Below are 21,018 nucleotides of genomic sequence, written 5' to 3'. Positions count from 1 at the left end.
GAAGGAATACTATTACCTCAAAACTAAAAACAATAACTACCAGAAAATCAAACTGCATGAAGTCCAACAAAGAAAGATATAAAGAAGTAATACTCATCCAGACAGCTGCAACAGCTCTACCTAAGACCAGAGACAAACACAGGAGGTTGTTAAGTTGAGGAGACAGAGAAGTATGGCCCAAAAGAGGGAGCAGATCAAGGTTCCCATGGAAGAACTAAGCGACAAGGAGATAGCCAACCTAAAAGATGCAGAGTTCAAAACACTGGTGATAACGGTGCTCACAGATGTGATTGAGTACAGCAAATGCATAAGGGAAGAAGTGAAGGCTATACTAAGTGAAAGGAAGGAAAATCCACACAAAACCATTGGTGAGGGGAAGAAAGCCAGGGTCCCAATCAACGATTTGGAACATAACGAAGAAATAAATAGCCAACCAGTATAGAATGAAGAAACAAGAATTTTTTTAAAAAGTGAGGAGAGGCTTAGGAACCTCTGGGACTACTTTAAATGTACCACCATCCGAATCACAGGGGTGACAAAAGGAGAAGAGGAGGAGCAAGAAATTGAAAACTTATGTGAAAAAATAATGAAGGAAAACTTCCCAAATTTGGCAAAAGAAATAGACATACAAGTCCATGAAGCACAGAGAGTCCCAAACAAGCTAGATCCAAAGAGGACCATGCCAACACACCTCATAATTCAAATGCCAAAAGTTAAAGAGGGAATTTTAAAAACAGCAGGAGAAAAGAAGAGTTACCTACAAAGGAGTTCCCATAAGACTATCAGCAGATATCTCAAAAGAAACTTTGCAGGCAAGAAGGGACTGGCAAGAAGTATTCAAAGTAATGAAAAGCAAGGACCTACAACCAAGATTACCCAGCAAAGTTATCATTTATAATGGAAGGGCAGATAAAGTGCTTCCTGGACAAGGTAAAGCTAAAGGAGTTCATCACCACCAAGCCATTATTACATGAAATGTAAAAGGGACTCATTTAGGAAAAAGAAGATCAAAACTATGAACATTAAAATGACAATAAACTTACAACTATAAACAACAGAATCTAATAAATTAGAACAAAAATAGTAACAGAATCATAGGTATGGGGTCATTTGGAGGGTTATTAGCTGGGAGAGGGGAGGGGGAGAAAAGGGGAAATGGTGCAGAGATTAAGTAGCATAATTGGTAGGTACAAAATAGACGGGGATATTAAGAATAGTATACGAAAAAGTGAAGCCAAAGAACTTACATGCAAGACCCATGGACATGAACTAAAGGGAGTTAGGATTGCTGGAGAAAAGTGGGGTACTGGACAGATGGGAGCAAAGGGAAAAAAATTGGGACAACTGTAACAATATAATCAATAAAATATACTTTAAAAATATTTTAATTTTTGAAATTCCCTTTGTTTTTATGCATTTGTATAAAATCCACTTGCCAGTCCTCAAATGGGCACAACCCTTTATATTGTATGCCCTTTTTCACTGAGGCACATTCTGTCTTAGTATTGTTTTTGGAACATATCTTACAGGATTGGGTAATACTCTGAATTGTCCTTTGCGGATAAAGGCCCTTCAAATGTGGCCTAATGAGGTCCATGAAAGCATCATTTCCATAATGTGTCCCATCATGTAGGTGTTTGTGGATGGGATACAGTAGAGCCTTGGGGAGTAAGATCATACCATGGGTGTTGATCTTCCATATGGAAATGGGATCAGTGTTAGTGAATCCCCATTCATGGGCCCATTCCTCATCTCATTCTGTGTAATGAGGTTTAAATTTTGACAAGTCCAAGCAGGGAATCAAAACCTCTGGGCAAGATGGCCCTCTGGCTGGTTGTCTCACTGCTTTATCAGCAGTTTGGTTTCCCTGGCTCATTTGGGAATTGTCCCTTTGGTTCCCTGGGCAGTGCATTATAGCAACCTGGTCCAGTAGATTCTCTGCCTCTAGCAAATATAAAATCTCCTCTGCATGTTTAACATCCTTGTCCCCTGAGGTTGAGTCCTGTCTCTTTCCACATTGCTCCAGGGGCGTGGACTGCCATGAAGGCATATTTGGAGTCTGTGTGGATGTTAACCTTCTTTCCCTCAGACAGTACTAAGGCTCTTCTGAGGGCTCTCAGTTCATCCTTCTGTGCTGAGGTTCCTGACACAGGGGCTTGGGCTTCTATTACCTTGTCTACAGTTACTACTCCATACCCAGCTCATCATTGGCCATTGGCCATTGGCCATGAAGCTGTTCTCATCTATGTACAGCTCCCAGTCTGGTGCCACCAGCAGTTGGTCCAGTGGATCTGGCCTGCTAGAATAAATTTGGTCAATAATTTTCAAGCAGTCATGCTGGAGGGCTGATTCTCCCTCCATGTCTGGAAGCAGTGGCTGGTTTCAAAGTTGTGGTAGTCTGCTAGGTAACATTTGGATTGTCCAATGGAATAGCCTGATACTTTCTCCTACAACTTGCTGTCAGCCAGCACCCTCCTTTCTGTTCCAATAGAGTTAGACTTGTTGTGGTACCACTACCAGAGTAGGCTGTCCCAAAGTGAACATTTCAGCTTTCTGTTAGATGTCATGGATAGCTGTTACTGCCTGGAGGCAAGGTGGTCATCCCTTTGTTGTATGATCCAACTTCTTTGAGAGATAGACTATGGGTCTGAGAATGTTTCTCGGAGTCTGGGTTAGTAACCCCAGTTCAATCCTCTGGCTTTCATGAATGTGCAATTTGAAAGCCTTCTGTAAATTGGGCAATCCTAGTGTGGAGGCCAAAAGTAGCTTCAGGCATCTTTCAAAGTCTGTGCATCCATGTGTCCTACTATGGGGGGTGGGCTTTGGGCTGTGCATGGGTGACTGGAGACTTTGCCCCCTTGATAAACATGGCAACCGGAAGAAGGGCAAAGGCCATTGGTTGGAAAGCTGGACATTCCCACTGGCTTTCGGCATGCATGGGATTCTGGGAGAGGACTTTTGAAAGAGAGTGCCAGGAAACTAAAAGTTAGTTTGCTCTTTCGCCTCCCCTGGTGGAGAATATGTCAAGGGTCACCAGTGGGCCTGTAAGCAGAGTCCTGGGGGCACAGACTCCAAAAGATGACTGAAGCTGGACAGTGACTGGAGACCAGTTAAGCCATCTATGTTTTTGATACTTTTGGGTGGGAGAAGAGGTTACTGGTACAACCTTGAACTAAGCTGGCAGAGTGTGACAGCATGGTTTTTCTTTGGGTGTCTTAGAGGGAGCAGGCTTTGAGTCAGAAACTTGCCATTATTTTCCAAAGACCTTGGTGATATCACTATGAACAGATTTTTGTTCTTGTGTTATTTTCAATTTTTGAACCTATGTAGTATTTGTAATGACAAATGTTTATATAGCTATTTTTTATGTCATACTCTGACTTTCTCACCCCTTACTTCTGTTACCCAGATATTTTAGACAGAAACTTGTCATTAAGTAAAAGATTTCTTTCTTTTCCACGGAACTCCATCTATGGAGATTTGCCTGGTAGGCAGTGAGCAGTAGGACCCCTCCTCTCTCCCCACTGTTTGGGTTTGGTAAATAGCGCTGCTATGAAGTTCTTTTGAATTGAGATTTCAGGATTCTTTGGGTATAGTCCTAGCAATGGAACCGCCGGTTCAAAAGGCAGTTCCATTTTTAGTTTTTTGAGGCAATTCCATACTGTTTTCCATAGTGGCTGCACTAGTCTGCATTCCCACCAACAGTGCATTAGGGTTCCCATTTCTCCACATCGTTGCCAGCACTTGTTGTTTGTTGATTTGTTGATGATGGCCATTCTGACTGGTGTAAAGTGGTATCTCATTGTGGTTTTTATTTGCATTTCTCTGATGGCTAATAATGTTGAGTATTCTTTCATATGCCTATGGACCCTCTGTATGTCCTCTTTGGCGAAGTGTTTGTTCAGGTCCTTTGCCCATTTTTTAATTGGGTTGTCTGTCTTCTTGGTGTTGAGTCGTATAAGTTCTTTATATATTTTAGAGATCAATCCCTTGTCTGAGGTATCATTGGCAAATACGCTTTCCCATATGGTTGGTTCCCTTTTCATCTTACTGGTGTTTTATTTTGCTGAGCAATAACCCTTTAGTTTGATGTAGTCCCATTTGTTTATTCTTTCCTTTATTTCCCTTGCCCTAGGAAATGAATCTTGTCATTTATTCATAGAAATATTTCTCAATATTCTTAGCTCTGGAAGAGCTAAGACTTAGTCTTGTTTATTTCTGTGCCCTGAGAACCTGGAACGTAGTAAGTGCTTAGAAAGTTTTTGTTTTGTTTTGTTTTGTTGAGAGAAATTTTATTGTCTATCTTTGTTATAATCAATACATTGAAAATTATTTTTGTCATCATGGTGTGTTTTTTCTCAAACCCTAAGCCCCCTTCAGGTTTCTGTTCTCACTTCCTCTTCCACCTCATTCCATTTTTCCCACCTAATGTTTGTTGTATTCTTTACAATATAAAAGAAAGAAAGAAAGGAAGGAAGGAAGGAAGGAAGGAAGGAAGGAAGGAAGGAAGGAAGGGAGGGAAGGAGGGAGGGAGGGAGGGAGGGAGGGAGGGAGGGAGGAAGGAAGAAGAGAGAGAGAGAAAGAAAGAAAGAAACAACTTAAAAGCCCCTCAGCATGTGAATGGTTGTGAAACTTCATTCTCTGAAAAATGGTGCAGCTATTTAAAAGAATGAGGTAGTTTTCTAACTTGAAATGAATTAAGGCAAAAGAAAAAAAAAACTTGGTAGTATTGGGGTGTGGGCATAATCATATAAATATTATTTGTAATAGAGTATAATTATAAATATTTTGTTTTTGCTGTAATCCCATCAGATCATTTTTCAAATTGTTTCCCTTTATTTTAAATTAATAATCAGATTGTTCAATGTATGTAATTTTAAATATTCATACATTTTGGACTAATTTCTCATGGAAGAATGGCATTTGAAAAGAAATGAAGAACACCCTCAATTTCTAAAGCAAATGAATAATGTGATTAATTTTTAGCATATAAAATGTTGAGAAGAATGTTAAGTAACATACAGTTTAGAAATTCATATTCTCTCTCTACCCTCGTCTGCCACTTCCCTTTCTTTTTCCTTTCTCTTCTTTCTCTGAGAACATTTTTTCCTTGTAAATTGAAATTTTAAATTATTCGACATTTTTAAAAAATTAAACCCAATTTTGTAACTCTGCTAGAAGTAATATGTGAGGAATATTTTCTATTAGGAGAACTCATGATCTGTTTAGGTCTTTTTTTTTTTCTTGTAAAAATAATGGATTTTGTCATTTTTTTTTCTTATTTAAACATAACCCTTATTGTCTTAATTATTCTTCATTTTGCATTGTAGGAAGTTGGAGAAATGGCTGGTGGAAAGGTGACATTAATGGTGAAGAAGGAACATTTCCAGACCATTTTGCTATTTAGGTAAATGAACTGTAAAGGACTTTTCAGTAATCTTTTGTCAATATTTCTTTGATAACATAGTTTTTACATTGTTACTCAATAATTTCATGAGGGTGTTTTAGATTCAATCTTTATTTAACTTACTTAAATTATAGTAGAGCAAAACAATATTTTAGTTCTGTCCTTTATTCCTTGTTATCTTTACCCACCGACTATATTGGAGAGTAACCTTAGGCTTCATTACTTTATTATAATTAAAAGAAAAAAGTCTGACCATACTAGTTAGACAAATTAGCACTTGCCTGGAAGAAATTATACTTTTATTTAATTTTGTTGAAAATATTTTAAGGTAATGTTGATCTTACTATTATTCTGTCTATGCATTTTTGGTAGGATAAAAGGCAATCTTTGCCTTCCTATAGGATTTGATATATCTACTTCACTTCTCACAGACAATAAAGTAAGCCTGAGTCTTTCATTTATTAGTGATCTTTTGCTTTTTTAAAACTTGATCTCCTTTTTTCCCTAGAGAGGTGGATCTAACTGAGTGTTAAAGGTATGTAGAGGGAAAGAGAGTTAGCAGACACACAAAGCAAGATAACCTACCATATTTGATTAAAGCCAATGCAGAAATCTATTAACTTTTTCAATTTTTTATTTAGTTAAGTAAATTATTAGAGGTTACTCTGCGGAAGCTTACACTGTCTGCACCCCTTCCTTTGCTAGATTAGACTCGCTACTGATTCAGCCTTCAGGGTCCTTTGTTTTTACGCTTTTCTCTTAATGAACACATTCTTTTTTTGGTTTTTATTCGGTGTTTATACAGTATTAATAATAGGTTATTTTTAATTTGAAAAACCCAAATTCACATACTTTTAAATGTGTCTCAAGTTTTTTAAGGCATTATATGAAGTCTTAAAAATAGGTAAACACTTATAAATCTAAGAGAATTGTAATAAATTGAGGAAGAACAGACCTTTGCCTTTCATCTTCTCTTTGAGAGTTCTGAAGAGTCAAGAATAAAAGCTAGATATATTTTTTAGCTACTTTTTTTTCTTTTAAAAGCAAAGTCCCTTGCCCTGACTAAGTGGTTCAGTTGGTTGGAGCATCTTCTGGAACATACAAACACAAAAAAGTTGCAGGTTCAATTCCTGATCAGAGCACATACCTAGGCTGCGGTTCAGTCCCCATTCAGGGCACAACCTGGGAGACAACCAACTGATGCTCCTCTCTTTCTCCCTCTCTCTCCCTCCCTCCCTCCCCGATTCCTCTGCCTCTAAAATCAATAAACATATCCTCGGGTAAGGATTATTAAAATAAATAAATAAATAGGTAGTTTCTTTCTCTTTCTCTGCCTTTCCTTGCCACCCTTCCCTTCCTACCAAACTCAGCTGTTAAAGGTGGGTGAAATGGTGCATAGGAATCTTAAACTAGAGGAGGAAGGACTGAACGTTTTTGTTCGTTATTAGGAATTTGTGTGTTATCTAACACTGATAATTTTTTTAAATCCTTACACGAGGATATGTTTTTATTGACTTGAGAGAGGAACATCGATATAAGTTGCCTCCTGTGGGCACCCCGAAACCTAGGTATGTGTCCTGACCGGGAATCAAACCCACAACCCGTTTTTTTTTTTTTAATGTACTGGACAGTGCTCCAACCAAGTGTGCCACCTGGCCAGGGCCTAGTACTGATAATTTTTGAAATATTTTAATTTTGATCAACAAGGTATTTGTTCTAATAGACTAAGTTTTTGTCAGTGATCTTTTGGGGAATTGTTAGGAGCTTCTTTTACAATTTTTTGACAGGGATGAGATGAGGAGAGATGTTCATATAATTCTGATTATTAATGATCAGAATTCAACTATTTAATATGTAACTGCTCAGCTGTTTTCAATATCATTATTTTAGTAGAAACCAAACCAATCACCACCTCCTGCTAAGGGTCCAGGTGTGCAGTAAAAACATCACTCAGTTTGCTGGGGGTTTTTAAATATTTTTAAGTTCTAAGTGGTGAAATTGAGTCTTATGTAAACCATTTATTTTTATTAGCTAAAACCAAATGTACATACCTCACAAAATTTTTAGAAATATAAAAAAATTGGGTGTTCACCTGTGTTAATATCTGTCAATAGTTTGAGTCTTCGCTGTCCTGGCTCTTCCCACACTTGCAGCAGCCTCTCTCCACATAATGGTCAGATCTGTAGCAACCAGAAGTATCGCTAGGGCACCAATGCATTCAGCCTGGTGTGATGTGCCTACATGACCAATATCTGGAGCTGGAGGCTATGTCATCGAACCCACGTTCCACTTTAACGTTCCTGCTCTGCACTTTGGTGATGTTTCCTTTGGGTTTCCTCATACCTTGATATGTTCCCTAAATAATACCTCTTTGGTCCCCATGACCTTCAAACTGCGTATCCTGGGGATGGCGTTGGCCATGAAAGCATTTCAACTTGTGAGCAATATTCAGACAACAAAAGACCCTGTTGGAACAAGGATGAAATACCGATAACAAAACCAAAAGAATTCACCATCATCCCCAACTGCAGCACCATTCACTCCCAAGGATTTGCTGCTATCAGGGTAAAGTGCACAGCCTTCCAGAACACATGACCAAACAGCTAAACTCTCAAATAGCTTTTGGGACCACATCTAGGGTTTGCTCTCTGTGCCCAATATCAGTGGGAAGGAGTGCCTCCAATTCACCTGGGAAGGTGGGCCTATAAGGAAATAAACCACTGTGGCGAAGGAATCAGTTATAAATATATTGGGCAAAAGAGCTGATACTCTCCAATGGATTTCCTTCAATACCGATGTGTTGCCTTCAACAGAACAGTGGACTGTAGTGATTTCTAGTGAAACCACTGCTCTACACAGACAGTACACCCATCAGTACAGATATAAACTGATTTAAGGATTCACTGGATCCTCCTTTCCTTTAGACTCAAATTGTTCATACCAATAAATGTCCTCATTTATGACACACACACACACACAAATTATCAATATCTTTTTAAAGTACAAGCTATATAAAATAAGAATCTCAAAAACAATTTGGATACTTTAGTTCTATGTCATTTTGAATTAAGAAAATTGACTATATCTGCTGAGAAAATAACATATTGACCAAACAAATTATTCTACATTTTCAGATGAAATCCATTTGCTAATGGCTCAGACAAATACTGATGATTTACGTACTCTTCCTTGAGAGAGTGTGCTAGGGATTAAATAAACTAGAAGAGTTTTGTTTTGTTTTTTTTCCGAAGAGTTGAATTAAACCTAGAGGAGTTTCCCAGAGTTAACATTTTATAATCTGGCTCTTCGTTCATTTCTGTAAGTTCCGGCCTCCAATTCTGATTTTCACAAATGCAGTACATTATTTTTTCTTGAAAGATTTGCTCTTTTTTAGAATAATAGAAGTCCTTTCCTCCTCCATGGTTTCAGCTTTGTATTTGCTGACCAGAGCAAGAAAAGCACAAGGTAAAATTAATTTTTCTAGAAAATGGTGTGGAAGGCTTTTTAAAGACTAAATGGAGCTTTCAAAATTAATTAAAATAAAGCATTTAATTCCACAATCACAGTAGCAGCATTTCAAGTCTCCATAGTCAATATCGGACAGCACAATAGGAAATTCCATCATCATCATTAGTTTTACTGGACAGTGGTGGTGTAGAGGATATGAACACCTTCATTTGACAGAGAAGGAACTGAGATAACAGAGTTATTATTTATCCATGGTAACAGTAACAGGTGAAGCATTAGATTGAGCCTAGTGATTCTGTTACATTGTTCTTTCTGTTAAACCATGTTTTCATCTGATGTTATTTTTAAACTAACCTTTACTTATTAATAGTATAATGGTCTTCGTGCTCTAAAATAATTTTTGTTAAAGTATGATCTTTATTTTTTTCCTTAGCCCCAAAGTCTGAGTTGATATGTGCAGAGAGGTATTCTCCTCTAAAGCCTGAAGAAAAGATGAGACTGATTTTTCCACTTTCAGAAAAATAACTTTCTTTTGTTGTCATTGTAAAAAAAAAATCTCTCCACACCGAGTGAGTCATTGACAGTGATTTTTAACAGGTGTTCAATATTTACTTTTCAGTGCTTGGAGTTTTCTGGGAGTAGTTTGTCAAGATTGATAGGAAATTGAAACTTTACTCAAGTTGATACTAATTTACATTTGTTAAAATGTTAAACCATTACTTCAGTAAGGATGTGTAATACTCAATTATAGTTATTTCAAATAATGTATAAGAAAACTAAGCATGGACAGTTATACTTTTATTATTTTTATAGTATCCCAATTGAAATAACTTCTTAAAATTTTCTTAGGAATAAGTGTGTCCCTCTTAAAACATGGAAGTGATTTATTGTGTATTATTTGATTTGCACTGCATATATTTCATGTAAATTTGAAAAGTTATTTCAAAGTACCATATGTATTTTGTTTAAAACATTACTTATTTTGTTCCATTATTGTTAATTTGAGAAAATATCTCCTTTGTACAGAAAGATCTGGAATGGTTATAGCTAGTAAATGAGGTTTTATATATACATACAAAAACTTGAATACTGTTTTTAAATACTTGTGTGTCTACTGCCAATGTTGTTTTTACTGCCTATCTTTGTCTCTTGCCTAAAGTGTTACTGTACTCTCTTAACTGATTTCTCTTAACTTTAGTTCCTTATCTGTTTTATATCTCACTGTTGCCAGATACGTTTTGTTAAATAGACTATTTTTTAGAACAGTTTTAAATTCACAGCAAAACTGAGCAGAAAGCACAGAGTTCCCTTATACTCCATACCCAAACATATGCACAGCCTCCCCCACTACCAACATTGTGCACCAAAGTGGTACATTTGTTACAATCAGCCTCCTCTATTGATACATCATTATCACCCAAGTTTATAGTTTACATTAGGGTTCACTCCTGGTGTACATTTTATGAGCTTGGACAAATGTGTAATTTGACAAATACATACTTCTAATATCATACAGAACAGTCTCACTGCCCTAAAAATCCTCCCTGCTCTGCCTTTTAATTTCTCCCCCTGATTCCTAGCAACCACTGATCTTTTTATTGTTTCCATAGTTTTGCCATTTTCAGAATGTCATATAGTTGTAATCACACATTATATAGCTTTTTCACATTGACTTCTTTCACTTCATAATATGTATTTAAAGTTTCTTAATGTCTTTTCAGGGTTTAATGGCTCATTTATTTTTAGTACTGATTAATATTCTATTGTCTGAATGTACCACAATTTATCTGTTCACCTACTGGAAAGGTATCTTGGTTGCCTCCAAGATTTGGCACTTATAAATAAAGCTGCTATAAACATCTCCATGCAGATTTTTGTGTGGACACAAGCTTTCAGTCCACCAGGGTAAATACCAAAGAATGTGACTGCTGCATCACATGGCAAGAGCATGTCTAGCTTCGTAAGAAACTGCCAAACTTTCTTCCAGAGTGTCTGTACCATTTTGTGTTCCCACCAATAATGATTGAGAGCTCCTGTTGCTCCACATCCTGGCCAATATTTGATGTTGTCAGGAACTGATCCCAGATTACATTTTTGGGACTACTGTTTTCATTCACTAAATGCAGCAACCACACTCTTGTCCCTGAATATGTTATGCACCTTCATAGCTTTATCTCTTTCTCATGATCTGTGCTCAGCATGAAAGGTTTTTATACTTCTTTATTTTTTTACACTTGATATTTTTGATTTATGATGGAAAAATGATTTACACTTGATAAAAGCATTTCTTAATCTCAGATTAGTCGTTTGTATTGTCGCTATTGTTAGGTCTGGGTCTTAGATCAGTATTTGGTTATAATATCTGTTCTACATGAAACTCATCTACAAAGATATGTAGAACCAGATGTAAAAGTATGTTGCTGGCTTTATTATCTACATTATGTTATTCTTTTTATAGTCCTCTCCATCAAGTACATAGGTATTTGTTAAAATTCAGATACTGAATTCCCATATTCCCTAAAATCAGTGAGTACTTATTACAAAAAATGAAAAGGGGTGTATTTTCATTACATTTATCTACTCAAAATCCTGGCCACGATGAAGTAGCAGGGACTGAATTTGCCCTCCTCAGTTCAGCAACTCAAAAACTGGACAAAATATGTGACATGGTTTCAGACACAGGACAACAGGTAGTATAGGAATGTTACCACTGAGAGGAGTTATCACTGAAACCAAGGAGGCAAGCTCTAAAATTACTCCTGAGTTTATCATCTAGATTGAAGCTGTTCACAGGCAGCAGAAAAGAGGAAGCCAGACAGAGCCCAATTTTTATGTAGAGCTGAGGAGATTGGAGACAGGGGTGTAGAGACAAACTGTAAAACTGTTAATGAGCCTTATTTCATATATCGCCTAATGCAGTTCAGTAATTAGTACGTGAGTTCTACTTCAGCTTGGGCTGCTCTCCAGTTCTTTGTTCCAGCCTCAGCGCAGGAATTTTCTTCTTCAGAAAACCTTCGCTGCCAACTCCCAGGCTGAATTAGTGTCCTTCCTGAGTAGCTCTATAGCACCCCAGCTTATTTCTATCATCACTTTCCTTGCATACTGCTTCTCAAGTCAGGGTACCATTGGGCATGGGGTACATGATATTATAAGGCATGAGCTTTATCTAATAATAAATAACTTAAAACAAAAGGCATAAGTTTTTCTTAGCCAAAATATTACATTATAAAAGAAATTTCACAATTGCAGAGGGCACCTAGAAGGCCATGTGTTTATTGTCCTTTGCTTTTAGGTCTGCTTTACAAAAAAGTTGGAGAAACATTTATTGCCAAATGGTAGTGAAATTATGCAATAACTTGTCTGTTTTTTCCACCAGACCTTGAGCTCTGTTAAGAGGGCAGAGGCTATGCCTCATTCACCTCTGAATTCACAACACTTAGCTACTTCTACGGGGCCTGGCTCAAAGTAGAGGCTCCAGAATGTTTGTGAACTGAACTCAACTCTGTCTTTTCCTGGTACTTTGGGGAGAATATAGTATTTCCACCAAGGAGAAGACTTTGAAACTGTTTTACTGACAGGATTTCACATCGAGTGACTATTGGAGAGAATACAGTCCTAATGTACTTCCTGGAAAGGTCTTAACCTATGTGATGTTTGGCTTCCCAATCTGGTAGGGCTGTGAAGATTTCATGAGAAAAGATTCATAAGTTGCCAAGCACTGTACTTGGCACATAGACGGTACATGAAAAAGCTTCTTTACTTTCCTCTCAAGTCATAATCTGGTTATTAATCCTTAAGCTAAGAGATGATTCTAGTCATTTTAGTAATTCCAAACAATTCAAAAAGGGCCTGGTACCCATGGCTCAAGTCTGAGCCACTGTCTGGAGCTTTTTCTGCAACAACCTAGTCCTTCCCCCTAAACCTCTGACCTAAAATGAATGTACCATTCAACAGCTTTCTTACTGTCTTGGTTTACCTTCATGTTAAACCTGGGCTTGTAAGAGAGGGATGATTCAACTAAGGTGGAGACAAATAACCACCTGTTAGAAGGTGTGAGCTGCAGGGACCATTTCCAGCCTTGCCTCACTCAGCAATCTGATTTACTCTCCCAGTTCCAAGTCATGTCCTGATCCTGGTTCTGGAAACAGTCCTGGAAAACATTGCCAGTTCCTAACATAGAGTGTGAGCCAGGGAATCAGGATCCCAAAACAGCTGTGTCCTTTATTCTTTTGGCCTGGGTCCAGAGTAGCTTTACCAGGAAACAAATAAAGCTTAATTTAAGCTTCAGTGTTCCTTCCTTTTATTCACAGGGCTCCTGTGAATACTGAGTTGCTGGAATGGTCTAGGTTGAGAGGGGAAGTCAGATTGCATCCAGGGAGCATTCCTTTGTGAGCTTTTCTGATAATTTGCCTAAAGAAATTTCAGAAGATGCCTAAAGATCCACGAATCCAGTAATTTGTTGTGCTTCTTTCTTCCCATTCTAAATGAAGACTCAGTTTTGTAATTAGTTTTGTTTGAAATTTTATATTCTTTTTCTTAAAGATTGCCCCACAAAACCTGGATTCCAGGCTGGATCAAGCTCTTCTCCAGTCCGTGCCTTCTTTTCTCCAATGCCTTTCTAGTCTGCAGTTCACCAGCAAGTCACAGGTATGGGGGTGGTGGTGGTGGTGGGGGCTCTACTGGGGTCTCTGTAGCAATAACTGCATGCAAGATAGAATCACCCTCACTATTTGCATTCCATGTTCTATTGCAGGCATACATTGAATGCCATGCACCAGTTCTTCTTCCACAAATGCTAGGACCCTGAAGCATTCCCAAGTGCTTCAACAGAAGGAAAGGATAAAACCTTGCCCTGGCTGGTGTGGCTCAGTGGATTGAGCCCTGGCCTGTGAACCAAAGGGTCACCAGTTTGATTCCTAGTCAGGGCACATGCCTGGGTTGCGGGCCAGGACCTCAGTTGGGGGTGCACGAGAGGCTACCACACATTGAGGTATCTCTCCCTCTCTTTCTTCCTCCCTTCCCCTCTTTCTATAAATAAATAAATAAAATATTTTTAAAACAAAAAACCTCTATTAGTTGGCTTCTCCCCTGAATCTAAAAACTATTTTGAAATAGTCTCTTTATGCCTACTTTTATGCATCAAGTAGACTTTGAATTAGAGTTAGGTAAGGGAATAACTAATTTGCAAATGCAAAGGTAGTCTATAAGAATTTACTTAATAAAGTATTTTAGATGTTTAAGAGAATTTGTGAAGAAAGTAATTCAGTTCTCAGCTAAGTGATAACAATGATGGCATTCTGTTGTCATCAGTTTTAAAATCTTTCCAATATCATGCCTAACTATAGATGGAAAGAAAAAAGACAAAATCCGATGCATACACTGCCATGGAAAAGTATTCAGAGTTACTCAGTTTGCCTACCACATCAATGGGCTCCAAATAGTCATTCCTCGTTGCTGCTTCTGTGTTAATAGGTGAGAAAGACATACATAAACAGTCAATTAATAAGTGACGTGAAAATGCAAGTGTGGAAATACTGAGGAGGGAATGCTGACCCACAAAGTGGCCAGGATGACGTCGTGTTATGGGAAGGTGGGGCCACAACAGATTAAGAGGTTAGAGAGGGCAATGCGCCCAGAAAGTAGGGTCTTGTATGTGGTTAATTTGAGTTCTATCAAAGGATGTTAGGAAACCATCCATGAGTGTTAGATGGGACCATTATATGGTCAGATTTATTTTGGAAGAGATCTCTAGCTGCAGTATAGAGGATAAGTTAAGGGTAGGTAGGGCAAAATAAAGACAACAAGGTCAGTTAAGAAGCTGGTGAGGTAATGTAGAGGAGAGATGTCTGAAGGCAGGAAGGAGTCTTGAGAATGGAGAGAAGAAAACAGATTCAGGAAGTAAATTTGGCAGCGTGTGGTAATTAATGGATATCAGAAAGAGCAGTTGTGGGAGAAGCAAGACACTGAGAAGACCCCCAGATTTCTAGTTACCGTGACTGAGTGGTGCCTGCACTTCACCTAAAGAAAGCATGCAAGAGGAGAAGCTGGTTGGGTAGTAGAGTGGTAAATTTGGCCAGCGGCAGCTCTAAAATTCCTACACAGAAGAAGTATAGGGCAGCAGTACTGTGGGATTTGTCTCAAAACGATGTTTACTTAAAGCTTCCCACCATCCTGAATTCAGCATTGGGCAATTGTATTTATTTGAAATTTTTTTGTTGTTGCACAAGACAAACTCAATTTAACCAAGCTCAAGGATCAAAGGGAAATTGATCAAACCAGGGAAGAGAGAAGCATGGAGCTTCAGGAATGACTAGATCCAAAAGACCTCGTATTGGCAGAACATTCTCTCCCTCTCATTTCTAATTTTTGCTTCTCAGTGCCTATGCATTTTATTCCCTCCCATCACAGACAGACTTTCTCCACACAGGAGGGAAGAGAGGACCTCTGTACTACTCACATTCTTCCAGCTTAGTCACCAGCGAGAGCAAGAATATCTTCCTTCAAGCTCCACTTTTAACAAAATCTCAGGGAAAGGTTCTGATCATTCTGATTTGGTTCACAAACCCACTTCTTAAGCTAATCAGTGTTCCTAAAGGGGCAGGATCTGCACCAGAAGGATAGGAAGAACATGCATATGCTTATTCCTCCAACATGTGAAACAAGCAGACTTGGAGATGGCTGTGGGACATCAGGTGAGGCAGTAGAGCAAAATCTGGTTATGTGAGTTTAATGCTCAAAGGACAGCCACCACACTGAGATGTATATATCTAATGGTTAAGAAAAGTAGTGGATTGCCTTGCAGAGGTGGATTTAACAGCGGGTGCACTGGGCGCGCACCCTGGACCCCAACTTCTGAAGGCCCATAAAACCCCAACTTTACACTTTTTTCTAATGACGCCAGGTTTGGTTTCATTACTACACTGCATGAAATATGGTTAACATGTATTTTTATTTTCCCTGTCTCTCTTTTTTTTAAGGGGCCCAATATTTTCTTCTGTGCCCGGGGCCTCAACCAACCTTAATCTGCCTCTGTTGCCTTGACAAAATTAACGGCAAGGTGAGTTCCATAAGCTCAGTAAATTAACTCATGATCATTATTACTCAGATGATTCTTTTTTTTTTTTCTCTCTCAGATGATTTTTAATATATATGAGGTCTGCCCAGAAAGAGTCCAACCATTGTTAATATAACAGGAACGGTTTGTGCAACATTGATGTAACCAGGCAGCCAAGGAGAGTGGACTGGAATGCACAAGCATTAACAATAATGACTTCACTGTACTAGTCAGTGAGGGTGTAGATATTGTTGAGTAAGCGTGTGTACTGTGTGGCTGTCACATTGAAAATGACTTGAGTGAGTAGAGCAATTAATCTGCATGAAATTTTGTGTTAAACTTGAACATTCCTCTGTGGAAACTATTAGGGTGATTCAGAAGGCCACAGCTATGGGCAACTGGTGATTGGCAGCTTCATCACGACAATATGCCCACTCATGTCAGGTCTCATATAGAGTTTTTTAGCAAAACATCAAATCACCCAGGTGATTCAGCCTTCCTGCAGCCCAGATTTGGTGCACATGACTTCTGGCTTTTCCCAAAACTAAATCACCTTTGAAAGGAGAGAGATTTTCAGACTGTCGATGAGATTCAGGAAAATATGATGGGGTAGCTGATGGCGACTGGGAGAACCGTGTGAGGTCCCACTTTGAAAGGGACTGAGGCATCATTGTCCTATGTATAATGTTTCTTGTATCTTCTTCAATAAATATTTCTATTTTTCATATTATGTGGCCGGATACTTTGTGGACAGACGTTGTATTTCAGAGAGGTTTAAGTGGGATCAAATAGTGAATTTCATAGTTTAGAAGTTTATTTAAAATTTTTTCAATTACAGTTGGCATTTAGTATTGTATTAGCTTCAGGTGTATAGCACAGTGGTTAGACAGTTATATAACTTACAGTGATTTCCCCCCTCCCCCAAATAAATTCTTTTTAAAAGAAAGCAAACCTCAGAATAGTATGTATAGTGTGATTATAATTAAACACAATGTGTGTATATACAAGCATTTGTGCGGGTGTGTATTTAAGCATAGGTCTGTGTTTCTCAGATTTAAGAAATCAATTCTGTGCCATGCCCACACAAAACTAAGGTATCCAAGACTTGAAAAACTGCATATGACCTGGACAATTTTGCCATATTCATCCAAAACTACTTGATGAACAGCTTTGAATTTTTTTTCAAGTGAAAATCTCATAGAAAAAATAAAATTCATTCTTCTATCAAATGTAAGGTTCTTGTATGAAGTGTTTCCTCTTTCTGCAAAGACTAGCATGTGAAGGCGTTCCCTGGCAGGTCTTCTCATGGCCTGCAAGGCCCTCAGTGCTCTCCATCTCCCCTGCTACTGCCCTCTCCTACCTGCCCTAAAGCCCTGCACCTTCACCATGCCTTCACCTTCCTTCGTCTGGAACACTCTACCACTGACTTTGGTATAGTTGGTTTCTTCTCATCATTCAGTCCTCAACCCAAATGTCACCTCTCCAGCAAGGTCTTCCCTGACCACCCAACCAAAAGTAGCTTACCCCAGCCCCCTACACATCACTCTGTTTATTTTTCCATAGCACTCACTATGTCAAATTATATTGATTATGTATCATATGTTTATTGCTAATCTCTTCCCTTTAAAGTATAATTTCTATGAAAGCAGGAATGTTGTCTATATTGTCTTCCTCCATACCTACAACAAAGCCTAACCACTCACCGAACGTTTATGGAATGAAAAGATAGGCTATTCAAATATCCAGTGTTAAAAAGAAATGAGCTCTCAAAGCATGAGAAGACATGGAGAAAAGTAAATACATACTGTTAAGTGAAGTCAATTTGAAAAGTTTACACACTGTATGATTCCTACTATATGACTTTTTATAAAACGCCAAACTGTGGAGACAGTAAAAAGATCAGTGGTTGTCAGGGATTAAGAGAGAGAGGAACAAATAAGTGGAACACAGAGCATGCTTAGGGCCACTCTGTATGATATTATAATAGAGGATACATATCCTAATACATTTGTTCAAACCCATGAAGTGTGTCACACCCTAATGTAAATTATGAACTCTGGGTGACAATGATGTGTCAACATAGGTTCATCAGTTGTAATAAATGCACCAATCTTGTAGGAGATGTTGAGAACAAGGGAGGTTATATATGAATGCGGTCAGAGGGTATATGGGAAATCTGTATGCCTTTGGCTCAATTTTGCTGTGGACCTAAAAATTCTCTAAAAATAAAGTCTATTACATATATACACACACCCACATACTGCCCAAGTTGTAGAAGTGGTTTAAGCATTTAAGTGGAACATCAAGAAAGATTATTTGATATTAGGATTGTCCTGGGAAAGAAAGAGCTCAGGAAAGTCTAAACCCAAACTTCAGGCAGTGTTTTCCAAATTGGAGTTCCATTTTCTGTGCTTAAATAAGTGAAACAAGTGTCTTTATTGAGGGACTAAGTACTCATTCAGCTCACATACGTGTATCGTGACTATCTAGGGTGAACAGCAAATGCAGCTATTTCCTAACGTTTGATCCAAAACCCATTCTTCATGCCATGTCTTTATTATTAATGAGTTTAAGTCCAGCTGAATGCCAGTGTTACCCTAGAGAAAAGCTTTAAATAGTCAAAATTTTTCTCTTCAGAACTAATCCAACATAATTTAGTTATTTATCTTGTATGGCTGATTCCAAACCACTAGAATCTAAGTTTCATGAAAAGAGTGTATTTTGTCTGTTTTATTCACCATCATGCTCCCAGTGTCCAGAGCAGTGTCTGACACATAGTATGAACTCAATAAATATTTGTTAAAAGAATGAATAGGTGAGAAAATGAATAAGCCATTTTTATTCTGTCCACAAGTCCTCAATGAAGAGGTCAGAAATTTTGGTACAAGGTGCTGTAGCCCCCCCTTATCCATGGTTTCTCTGTCCATGGTTTCAGTTACCCAGAGGCAACTGTGGTCTAAAAATATTAAATGGAAAATTCCAGAAATAAGCAATTTATAAATTTTAAACTGTGTGAGTCCCATGAGGAAATCTCACCTGAGCTGTGAATCCTTTTGTCTAGCATATCCACACTATCGGTACAGTATAAGATGATATTATGAGAGACATACCACATTCACAAAATGTTTATCATAGCATACTGTTATAATTGTTCCATTTTATTATTGTTGTTAATTTCTTACTGTGCCTAATTTATGTATCAAACTTTATCACATTTATATAGGAAAAAACATAGTATGTATAGGGATCAGTGCATATAGGCATCCAGTGCGGGTCTAGGAATGTATCCTTCATGGATAAGCAGGGACTACTGTAACTATATCAAATTGTGATCTATATGGTTCATGCTTCTGGGCTATTTGTGTAATATTTATTCTCTGCTGGTTTTTCCAGTGTACTTTTTCTGGATGGAGAAGTTGGAGGAGTTAAGAAAATGAAGTGAAGGAGTGAAGACCTTGGGTTCTGACCCCACTCTATTACTGACAATAACAATTAACATTTGTATCGCAATTTTATTCCAAAAGTTATTGCATTTTTTTCTCAATATATCACTATGAGGCAGGTGTTATCACCTTCATTTTCAGGTAAATAGGCAGGCTTAGAGAGACTCTCCCAGTATCACTTAGTTAGTATTAGATTAGCCTTGATATAAACCTTGGTTTGCCGTGTCCAAGTCCTTGTTCATTCCATTGCATTAGCTGCCTCCCTAGATGGTTGTGTATGCTGGGAAGCCACCTCCCCTTACTGCACCTCAGTTCTCTCATCTGGAAAATGTTTAGATGATCTCTTAGATTTCTTCCATATTTCAATTTTATGACTCTATGAGCCTCATTTTCCTCCATCACCTATCTTAAAAATTGCTATAGCTTCAAAATGTACTAAAATAATGAGATATTATTTGTACTTGTAATTGCACAGCTCTTTCAAAATCTGATTCAGATGCTCAAAGTCAAATTATTAGAAATTTCCCTTTATTTTCAAGAAATGCCTGGAAACAGAATACTTTGAAAAAAAATTGGTTTTGTTAAGCATAGTACTGTAAGAAGAGTCATTATTATTATTTTTTAAATGCCATGAAAGGATTTTCCTCTGAGCTTATTTCAAAACTAAAGATGTGGAAGAAAATACAGTGACTTTCCCAGAAATTAAGGCATTTAGAGTGGATTAAAAATAAATATGAAATATTTAATCACCAAGTAGTTAAATAAATAAACCTTTCCAAAAAGAAAAGGCGAGAGACTTCCGGCCAAGATGGAGGCTTAGAAGGACACGCTAGGTCTCCCTCTACAACTAGAGAGGAATACAACTACTTCAAAACAAAGGATAACTAGAAATTCCAGAAAATAAAACTACACGGAAGCCCAACATATGAAGTTATAAACCAGCGGTGCCATTTGGGCAGGTAAGAGTTAAAGAGGGCAGCGCTGTTTGCGGTCGCGCCTGGGACAGCGGCGGGGCGGCGAAAAATTCCGGCTGCAGTCAAGCCCCTGGCAGTGCGCAACCCCAGCGCTGGGGAAAGCAGCCACCGCATCGCCTTGAACAGTGAGGCCCAGGGGGGCGGGAGGACGGATCCCGGTCTCCTAGCTGAATAACTGTGTGAATCCATCTTGGACCCCCGCCCCCAAAGAAAGCACCACAGGGCTGCGAAATAGGTCGCGGACAGGCGCCGGTCGCTGAATTGTGACGCGTACACAGGCACTGCCCCCTACAGCCGGCCCAAGAAAACAAAACGCATCTGTCAAAATGAGGCAGACAACTATAGAAATCCCGGTGGCACAGCTCACCAGGCAACAGATAGAGAACCTGACAGATGAACAGATAAGAAACCTGTCAGAGGCTCAGTTCTGGGCCATTGTTATCAGGTGGCTTACAGAATTCACAAAAGAGCAGGAAAAAGATAAGAAAGAAGCGAAAAACATTCATAACGAAAGGAACAAAACCACATACGAGACAGATGGTGAGGAAAAAAAATCCAGAGTTCATTTCAACAAACTGGAATATGGAGAAGGAACAAGCAGTCAACCAATGCAGAGAGAGGAAATGGGAAGCAACAATGAGAGGATCAGAAACCTCTGGGACAGCTATAAAA

General features: G+C 38.4%; 1 long non-coding RNA gene across 7 annotated transcripts in view; it reads left to right on the top strand.

The window, feature by feature from the left end:
* The window catches only part of LOC150010412 (uncharacterized), a 50,342-nt gene extending 33,686 nt beyond the window's left edge, over positions 1 to 16,656 (top strand). For 5 of the 7 annotated variants that reach the window (XR_016511235.1, XR_016511236.1, XR_016511234.1 and 2 more), the window contains 4 exons: positions 5,331 to 5,407; positions 13,418 to 13,522; positions 15,853 to 15,932; positions 16,009 to 16,656. This is a non-coding gene — a long non-coding RNA (uncharacterized LOC150010412). Of the gene's footprint in view, positions 1 to 3,094; positions 3,110 to 5,330; positions 5,408 to 11,253; positions 13,327 to 13,417; positions 13,523 to 15,852; positions 15,933 to 16,008 lie in introns of those variants that run through there. The other 2 variants (XR_016511240.1, XR_016511239.1) reach the window with 2 other exon arrangements.
* Positions 16,657 to 21,018: the final 4,362 nt, after the last annotated feature.

Source organism: Furipterus horrens, unplaced genomic scaffold, assembly GCF_987537825.1.
Source record: "Furipterus horrens unplaced genomic scaffold, mFurHor1.1.pri manual_scaffold_5, whole genome shotgun sequence".
Taxonomy (NCBI): domain Eukaryota; kingdom Metazoa; phylum Chordata; class Mammalia; order Chiroptera; family Furipteridae; genus Furipterus; species Furipterus horrens.
Note: the sequence above shows the minus strand (reverse complement) of the source record. Positions and strands in the feature narration are given on the sequence as shown.